The 8,961-nt window shown below is 43.6% G+C and overlaps 1 long non-coding RNA gene across 2 annotated transcripts; it reads right to left on the reverse strand.

The window, feature by feature from the left end:
• Nucleotides 1-4,746: 4,746 nt before the first annotated feature.
• Nucleotides 4,747-8,427, reverse strand: LOC107503884. Of its 2 annotated transcripts, none has more exons than XR_001595327.2 (3): nucleotides 8,273-8,427; nucleotides 6,637-6,748; nucleotides 4,747-5,264 (listed from the first exon to the last, which is right to left on the reverse strand). It is a non-coding gene; the product is annotated as an uncharacterized LOC107503884 (long non-coding RNA). The 2 variants fall into 2 exon arrangements; XR_001595326.2 differs by lacking the exon at nucleotides 4,747-5,264 and adding an exon at nucleotides 5,721-5,990.
• Nucleotides 8,428-8,961: the final 534 nt, after the last annotated feature.

Raw genomic sequence — 8,961 nt, forward strand, 5'->3', positions numbered from 1 at the left:
AAACAGTGTTGAGGTGAATGTTCTTATAGTTAAATCTCTGCACATATCTTCAGTGATATTCTTAGGATAGTTGCCTAAAACTGCACATTTTAAGGCTTTTTTTTTTCTGCATTCCCAGACTGTACTCCCAAGTGATCACATTAGCTGTTGGAGAGCACATATTATTTCTCTGAATCTTCTAGACATAGGGCATTCTAATTTTTTCTTTTTTTGCCATTTTCAGATGTTGAAATAAACATTATTTTCATTTTTAAAAACAGGAACTGAGGGTGAAAGAGGCTATGGGTGGTATAGGGCGGATGGTGGAAACTGAATACTCAGGCTCACTCTTCGATCTTGAGTGCTCTGTTTCTCCTCTTCTGGGGATGCCCTGTTACCGAGGGACCATATTTCCTCCCCAAAATAAAGTAGGTGTCAGGTCACCTACATTGTATTGTTAAAAACCCCAACAGAATAATGGATTCCATTAACAGAATATGACTAGGAAGAATGAAAGAGTAATTCTGTCCACTTGTTTTGGTCACAGCCTTCTACATGCATTGGGTTCAGTTTGAGGCTGTATAACTAAAACAGACATTTGAAATAGTCCACAGATAGCTTGTAAAAATGATCAAAGAATTAGATGAGAGGGTCTAGAAATGCAGGATACTTTCTGAATTATTTAGGCAGGAAAGAAAGGGCTAAAAGGAGCTCTGATCTTTGAAGATTTGATGGTCTGAGCTTGAGACTCAGTGTTCAGTGGAGTGTTTAGTTGACAGAGGGACATGCATTTTGCAAGTGAGACACTGGGGAGGGTGCGTTATATTTCTTGGAAGTTTCAGAGGAAAGATCCCCACACTGTTCCACACTTCAGCACCTCCTCAGTATGACAATTGCTTTAAAGACAGAGAAAAGATGGCTTGTCTGACTCTGTCTATGTAAGAGAATCATGGTACATCTCGATGTGGGCTTGGTGAGCCTGCTTTCATGCTAGGGGTGTCAACTGAATCCTTTTACAAGCGACTACCTTCCTTTTGTGTTTTTAGTTATTTCTTGGGAATGCAAAGGGTGCATGGGTGAGAAGGTAGCATGTGAGGGGAGCATGTGAAGACAGGGAGTAGAGGAAAAGGAGAGAGCTGAACGTGAGAGCTTCTCAACTGTCTGATTGCCCCCTTGTTTCACGTGTCTCTGTCCGACTGGCAGGTACTTCTTTCGTTTTAATGAGGTGAAAGTAATAATCTGAGACAGTTGAAATGAAATTCTAAAAGGCCTTGTTTTAAGGTGGTGGGTTAGAGAGAGAGAACACTGGCCTCAAAGTCCTGATTTGTTTCCAACGCAGTTACTCACTCGGTGGCGTAGGGCCCACCACTCACCTTTTTAAAAAGCCTTAGGCTTCCTTTGTTTTTTTCCCCTGAATAACTATAACAATGTATGGGATGTTAACCATCAAACCAGGAACTGCAACCAAAGGAACCAACATAGGTCAAGGACCTTAAGTGGGGTTCATGGGTAAGCGTTAGGGGGTCTGTGTGAATCATTTTTCTGGGGAAAGAATCAACATTCATCACATTTCATGGAGAAAACTGAGAAAAGTTCAAAATCAACCTTGACTCCTTAAGTCTCCTCTTTTGAAACAAGTGAGGTTGCACCTGGCACCTCCTTTTACCTGCCTCCTCTAAGAAAATGTTGGGTATGTATCAGTTGTGGGCACAGAACTGTGAGGACAAATGTGGCAGAACCTGGTCTTCAGAACCACACTGTATGAATTTAAACTCCACCTTGTCACTTACTAAATGAGTGACTTCGGGCAAGTTAAATCTTTCGGAGCCTAATTTTCGTTATTTGTAAAATGGGGATAAATACTATACCTCACTCCCAATGTTAATTGACGCAAAGTGTTTGGAGTAATACCCGAAAAATAACAAGCATTATTAACTGCTATTACTGTTAAAGATGAATGTACATGAAAATGTTTGGGAGAGATAGTGTGTGTGTGTGTGTGTGTGTGTGTGTGTGTGTGTGTGTGTGTGTGTGTGTTTGATGAGTATGCCAGACAGCAGATGTAAGAGGCTATACTTTGGTGGCAAGATATAAATTCTCAAACTATTTTTTTTGTGTGTGAAAATTTGAATTCATTCTTTTTTTATTTGCATCAGAAATCATTTGAAAGCAAATGTTTGTTCTACCTTGGCAGGGTAGAACAGGGTGGAGCTCCGTTTCCCATTACTACTCTGCTCCTCAGATTGGCATAAGTAAGACTGACAGCCTGGGCCCTGATCCTGGTGTCTGACAGTGATTCTGCCTGCGACAGGCCTATCGAGGACAGTCCTGTGAATATTATGATTTCAGGACCTCATGGCTGGGCTAGACTAGAGACCTCATTAGCTGATCCTTGGATCCTGGCTTGTGTGCGAAGCTGGCATTACCTGTGACCAGATTCCTCAAGCCACCATGAATAGAAATGATATCTGCCAGTGTCTCAAATGCACATTATCGGGATACAATTTGACTTTTGTATGATAAAGGGCACCCCTAGAACCTTGGTGAAATCGGGGAGCTGTGTTTTTTTTTTTTATCCTTTGTGGTTGCCCTGAAAGGCAGGAACACTTAGAAATATAGCTGGGACCAGAGTGGATGGCGCCTCTGCTACACTTGCATACCATAGCCTACTCTGTGGGTCCATCATCTAAACCACATTGACAGTGTTCTCTTTGTTCCTTTTAGACATGGAGAGAAAGCATCTTTGATCTCATCCTCTATTTCTTTGTATATTCTATGATTGGACAGGAGCATTTCTTTGTGCAGGAGTTTTCCCAATGATTTCCTGGAAATCATTAGGGGACCTTGTTTCAGTTTGTTTGGGGTGCTAAAATACCACAGCCTGGGTTGCTTATAAACAACAGAAATGTATTTCTCATAGTTCTGGAGGCTGGAAGTCCAGGATCAGGGTGCCAGTGTGGTTGGGTGAGGAACCTCTACTGGATCACAGAATTCTCATTGTGTCCTCACCTGGTGGAAGGGGCTAGAAAACACTGCGAGATCTCTTTCATAAAAGCACTAACCCCACTCCTGAGGGTTCTCCCCTTATGACCTAAGTACCTCCTAAGGGCCTCACCTCGTAATACCATCACCTTCGGGGGTTGGGATTTCAACAGATGAATTTGGGAGGAGGGGACACAAACATTCAGAGCACAGCAGACCATCTCTTTACTTTTCTTGGTGGGAAATTCTTTTCAGTACTTAGGAGTCATTGTGACCTCATTCCAGTGAGGGATGGGTCTGGAAATAGAAGCTTTGTCCTTTTAGGAATCCCAAAGTGAAAAAGAGAACAGAGCTAACAAGGAAACTATAAAAGAAGAATTCAATTTTATATTGAGGTATACTTTAGATATAGTAAAATGCACTCCTTTAAAATATATAGATGGATGTGTTTTGACAAATGTACATAGTTGCATTACCATAGCCACAATTAAGGTATAGAAGAGTTTCATTAAACGCCCCCTCCTGTTTTCCTTCTTTAACTGGTTCCCTTTTCCTATCTCCAACCAGTGGTAACTGCTGATCTAATTTCTGTCCCTTTTGCTTTTTCCAGCCTGTCACATAAATGGAGTCATGCAGTATATAGCCTTTACTGTCCAGCTTATTTCACTTAGCACATGCTTTTGAAATTCATCCACATTGTTGCATATATCATTACTTTGTTCTTTTTTATTGCCGAGTAGCGTTTCATGGTATAGATATTCCACAATTTATTTATCCATTCACCAGTTGATGAACATTTGAGTTATTTCTACTTTGGGGCTATTTTGAATAAAGCTCCTGTGAATCTTTGCATATAAACATATAATCATATGTTTTCATTTCCTTTTGGTAAATATGTAAAAGTGGGTTGTATACGAAATCACTTTATAAGGGACTGTCAAACTGTTTTCCAAAGTGATCGTATCATTTGGCATTCCTACTAGCAATGCGTGAGTTCTAATAGTCCACAGACTCGTCACAGGGTCTTTCACAGTCTACTTTCCCCATCATAATGTGTCATTTTGAGAGGATCCTTTTTTAGTGTGAAAGTGTTGTAGCCGCCAGCCCCCGAAAGACACATGGACCACCAGAACTCAATGAGTTATAGGAAGCACACTCTTTATTCAGCCAGCTGGGTCTGCCAGGGGTACGCAGATCCCAAATTAAGCAGCCTTGAAATGTAGAGGTACAAGGTTTTTAAGCCCCAAATCCCATTCTTCATTCTGTCTAAACACAAAGGGCTATCCTTCTTCTATTCATTACCTGTCAACTCACAGGTCAGGTGCGTAAGCGGGGTTACAGAAGCAGAAAGCTTGTTTAGAATGTTATGTTCCTATGGGTGACAGCCTATGTTCCCATGGACATAGCCAAGCAGTAATTTTCCAGCCAGCACATTCCCCACTGGCCTTAGCAGAAAATCAAATCTTTGATTTTTTTTAAATGTAGAATTTGCTCATAGCTTCTATTCTGTAATATTAAAAGTCTAATAGAATTAACTCTTTCTTCTATATGTAAACAAGAAATTGAGAAAACATGGGCCAAAAGTTAACAAGAGGAGGAGGAAGATTAAAGGTTAGCTACAGCAGATAGAAGGGTTGTTAGCTATGGTGACCAATTGGACATCCTATGAAACCAGTTATTCTAGTCTCTGTTTTTCTCTGGTATCTAAATTTTTCTGTACTAGTCGTAAGCTTTTTCTAATTACTCTAGAGTTATTGACATAGAAGCAACAGGTTTCACCTAAAGCCGTACATAATCCATCTTGTTTTAAGAATAAAAAATTTAGCCCTCTTTTATTCTGAAGGGCTACTTCTGCTAGTGAATCGACTTGAAGTTCTAGCTTGCTGAACTCAGTTATGTTTAGGGAAGTTTTTAACCTGACATAATAAGGGGGTTTTGGGTTTAGACACAACCAGCAATCTTGTCCTATGTTTGGGGTGGTCTTATTTAAGACCTTGTGTATTGTCGTTATTAATATTCCTTCTGCTTCTGGTTGTGGCTGGTTGAATGCTTGGGCTAAAGAAGAAAAAAGGAAGAAACAGAAGGTTATACTTATGTACGCTTGAGTCTTAGTCTTAAGGACCCGTCTTCTTGAGCTGTCCACTCTCGTGCTGCCTTCACATGGGAGTGATGAATCCATGATGGGATGTCGCCTACTTTACTGCAGTGGGCGTCGTCAGGTAGACAGTGAAGGGTCCTTTCTATTTGAGTTCTAGTACTTTGGAAGTGAACTTCTGGATCCACACAGAGTCCCCAGGCTGAAACTGATGGGGAAATCCATCCCCCCAGAACTGAGTGGACAGCACAAACCCGGGACCAAATCTCCTTCTGTACACTTTGAAGGGCTTGTAAAGACTCAAGTAAGACAAGGTTACACATTTCTGCCTTTTTCTCATCTTCTATTCTAGGTACAAAAGGAGGGGGTTTTCTAAAGAAAATTTTAAATGGGGTTAATCCATTAATATACAGAGTACACCTGGCTAGGAGAAGAGCAAAGGGGAGAAGTTCTACCCAGGTCCCACCAGTTTCTAATCTTTACTTGACTAATGTCTCTTTTAGGGTCTGATTCATTTGCCCTACTTGGCCTGAACTTTGGGGTCAGTAGGCACAGTGGAGTTTCTATTGCAAATTTAGGTAGTTAGCCAATTGTTGTGATACCTTTGCTACGAAGGCCGGCCCATCATCTGACCCTAAAGTTCCAGGGAGACCAAATCAAGGGAGGATTTCTTATAGTAGTTTCTTAGTAATTACTAAGGCAGTCTCTTTCCTGGTAGGGAAGGCCTCTACTCATCCTGAAAAGGTGTCTATAAAAACAAGTAAAGATTTGTAGCTCTCCACAGTTGGGGTTACCTCAGTGAAATCGACTTCTCAGTGGTTCCCTGGATAAGTTCCTCCTTCCCTATGTCTAAGTTCTTTGATCTTCCTTTTCTTTGGATTAACTTGGGCACAAGCTGGGCATCGTGAGGCAAGCTCCTCTGCAGTTCTTCCTTCTAACAAGTAAAAGTGAGGGTCTAAAGCTTGGAGGATCTTAGTCTGCCCTAGGTGTGTGGTCTGGTGTAGTTGATAGAGCAGAGTCCTTCCAAGGGCCCGTGAGAGCCCAATTTTTCCATCTGGGGTCGTCCACCACTCCTGTTTGTTCTTAGTGACTCCCTTATCTTGAAAATATATGTCCTCTTTCTCCATATAGTTTGGAGACGGAGGCAGTTCTGGGTAAGGGACAACAGTCAGTAGATGTGGTGGGGGCCCCACTGGCCTAGTGGCCACTGCTCTTGCCTCTGCATCTGCTCATTGGTTTCCCTCAGCCTCAGGACTATTCCCTTTTTAATGCCTTTTACAAAGAATAATAGCAAGAGCCTTAGGCATCTATATGGCTTCAAGTAAGGCTAAGATCTCTTTCTTGTTCTTAATGTCCTTCCCAGCTGAAGTCAGAAGCTGTCTTTCCTTGTAGATGGCTCTGTGTACATGTGCAGTGGCAAAGACATATTGGCTGTCAGTGTATGTTGTGACTGCCTTATCCTTTCCCCATTTAGTGCCTCAGTGAGGGCGATGAGTTCTGCCTTTTGAGCAGAAGTCCTATGGGGAAGAGCTTGTGACCAGATAGTGCCAGTTAGAGTTACAACCCCTGCCCCAGCATACCTCCTTCCTTCCTGCATGAAGTTGCTCCTGTCCATGAACAGAACTTCATCGGCCTCAAGCAGAGGGGAGTCTTTGAGGTCTGGCCGCCAGGAACACACAGTGTCGGTGAAATCTGTGCAGTCATGAAAAAGGGTCTCGGGGTCTGAGTCTGGCAACAGATTGGCTGGGTTGATGACAGTAGCTTTGGATTTTAGCCATACATTTGGGGTCATCCACTGCTTCCTTGTTGTTGAACACCTTCTGGGCTATCTCAACAAGTTGGGACAGGTTCATCCCTGCAAAACTTTCTAATTTTTGCAATTTACGCCAGATATCAGGGGCTGCCTGAGTAGCAAAGGCTATATTAATTGTCTGCTAGTTCTCAGGGGCCTCTGGATCAATGGGGGTGTATACCCAGTACGCTTCATTTAAGAGATGCTCCAGGGGATTCCTGAGGTCCCTCCCTGTATAACTTCAGTTACCTTAGAAAGGTTAGTTGGCTGACGAGCAGCCATCCTAATTCCCCCAATTAGAATCTGGTGGTACTGATCTAATGCTGTTCTCCCTGCCTGAGAATTGTGTTCCCAGTCTGGGTGGGTGGAGGGAAATTCCTCCTCAATCTGTTCCCTTGCTTCCTCAACTCTCCTTCCCACAGAATGCATCCAAGTTCTTTTGAGGTCAAGGGGGTAATTAAAAGCTGTTGGCAATCATCCCAGGAGGGGCAGTGAGTCTGAAAGACACTTTCTAAGAGTCTCATTAATGCCTGGGGTTTTTCAGAGAAAGGAGGATTCTGTACCTTCTAGTTGTGCAGGTCTCTAGTCAAGAAAGGCACGTAAACCATAAAGGTCCTGTCTTTGTGATGCCCCTGAGGATGGCCGGGGTGGTGGTATTGGCTGGTACCCCGCTCAGAGCGGGAGCAGGAGGTCCATAGGCGTTATCTACCCGCATCCGAGGAGGTGAGGTGGTGCTATTTGGCCTCTGTTGTCCTGGATTATAGGGTGGGGGAAGGTCACTGTCCTCCAGTGGAGATTGGAGGACTGAGGGACTCGGCTGTCTAGGAGATTCAGTTGCTGTATGTTTCAAGGTGCCTACAACTAAAACTTGCGCCCCTAGAGAGAGGACACACCGGCGGAGCCAAGGAGGGTTTTTCTGAACAAGGTTTAACCATTGATCCATGTAGGGAAACTGATCAGGATGTCCTGTATCTCCCATGACAACCTTCTAAACATTCCTCACCAAACCCTTGTCAAAAGAGCCCTGTGGAGGCCAGTTTACATTAAAAGACAGCCACTCAAATTCACACAATGTTTTTAGTCTGCCTGGAGAAAACTTTATGCCATAGTTAGCTCCCTTTACAAACCCTTCTTTGAAATGTTGCAGGAGACACCGCAAAGGTGTCTTTCGTTAACTCAGGCTTCCCCCCATCACTCGCGCAGAAAACACAAAACACACACGCAAGACAAGAACAATCACTGAGGTGTAGGTGGACCCAGAGAAGTCTGCCACCTACAACCTACACAGGACCAGAGACAATAAACAGAACCCGAACAGGGCACAGGAGGCGGCATCCCGCGGCCCGGCCGTGGTCCAGGAGATATGACTGCGTCCAGTCTCTCCACGGACCCCTGATGACTGGTCAACAGAACCAGGAAGGTACCTTTTATCCAGATGCCGAGGCCTCAGAGATTCCAGATTCCTGTCGGGACCAGGAACTGCCGGAGCCAGCTGGCTAAAGTCGATCAGCACCTGAAAGAGGGGGGTGAAGCCTAAGGGAAAAAAGAGAAGACAGGAAAGATCTTTCTGGGAGGGCATACAGTCAGAGCTGCAGCCCTGAGTTTATTTAGCATATCCTTTTTATGTGATTTTTGAATACCATAGTCAATCACCACGTTACCATAGCAAAGCACACCATACATATCTAAAACAATACTTGTCGGTTACATAAGATCCTACATGTTCTTGTTTCCATGGTAGTATAACATTCCATTACCTTAAAAGGTGACTTTATGAGGCTTACCAAGGTGACCATTGTTTTAAACTCATCAGCCATACCATGGCTTTTAGCTATGTGACTTCTTCAGTGCCTCATAATGGCTTCTCAAAATGGCTCCAGACAAGGAACAAAGGGTGTGTCCTGAAATTTGCATCCTTGACGATTGCATTAACCCCATCACGGCATTCAAGGGCCCTGGAACGTCTCAGGTTGGCCATCCCTTTGAATCTGTAACAGAGACAGCAACCGTTTCGGAGGCCAGTCTCGTCTTAGATCTCAGGGCCCTTCCCTGAGATCTCGCTGGGGCCTCCAAATGTTGTAGCCGCCAGCCCCCGAAAGACACACAGACTCCC

This window comes from Rousettus aegyptiacus, unplaced genomic scaffold (genome assembly GCF_014176215.1).
Source record: "Rousettus aegyptiacus isolate mRouAeg1 unplaced genomic scaffold, mRouAeg1.p scaffold_m13_p_3, whole genome shotgun sequence".
NCBI classification, from domain to species: Eukaryota; Metazoa; Chordata; class Mammalia; order Chiroptera; family Pteropodidae; genus Rousettus; species Rousettus aegyptiacus.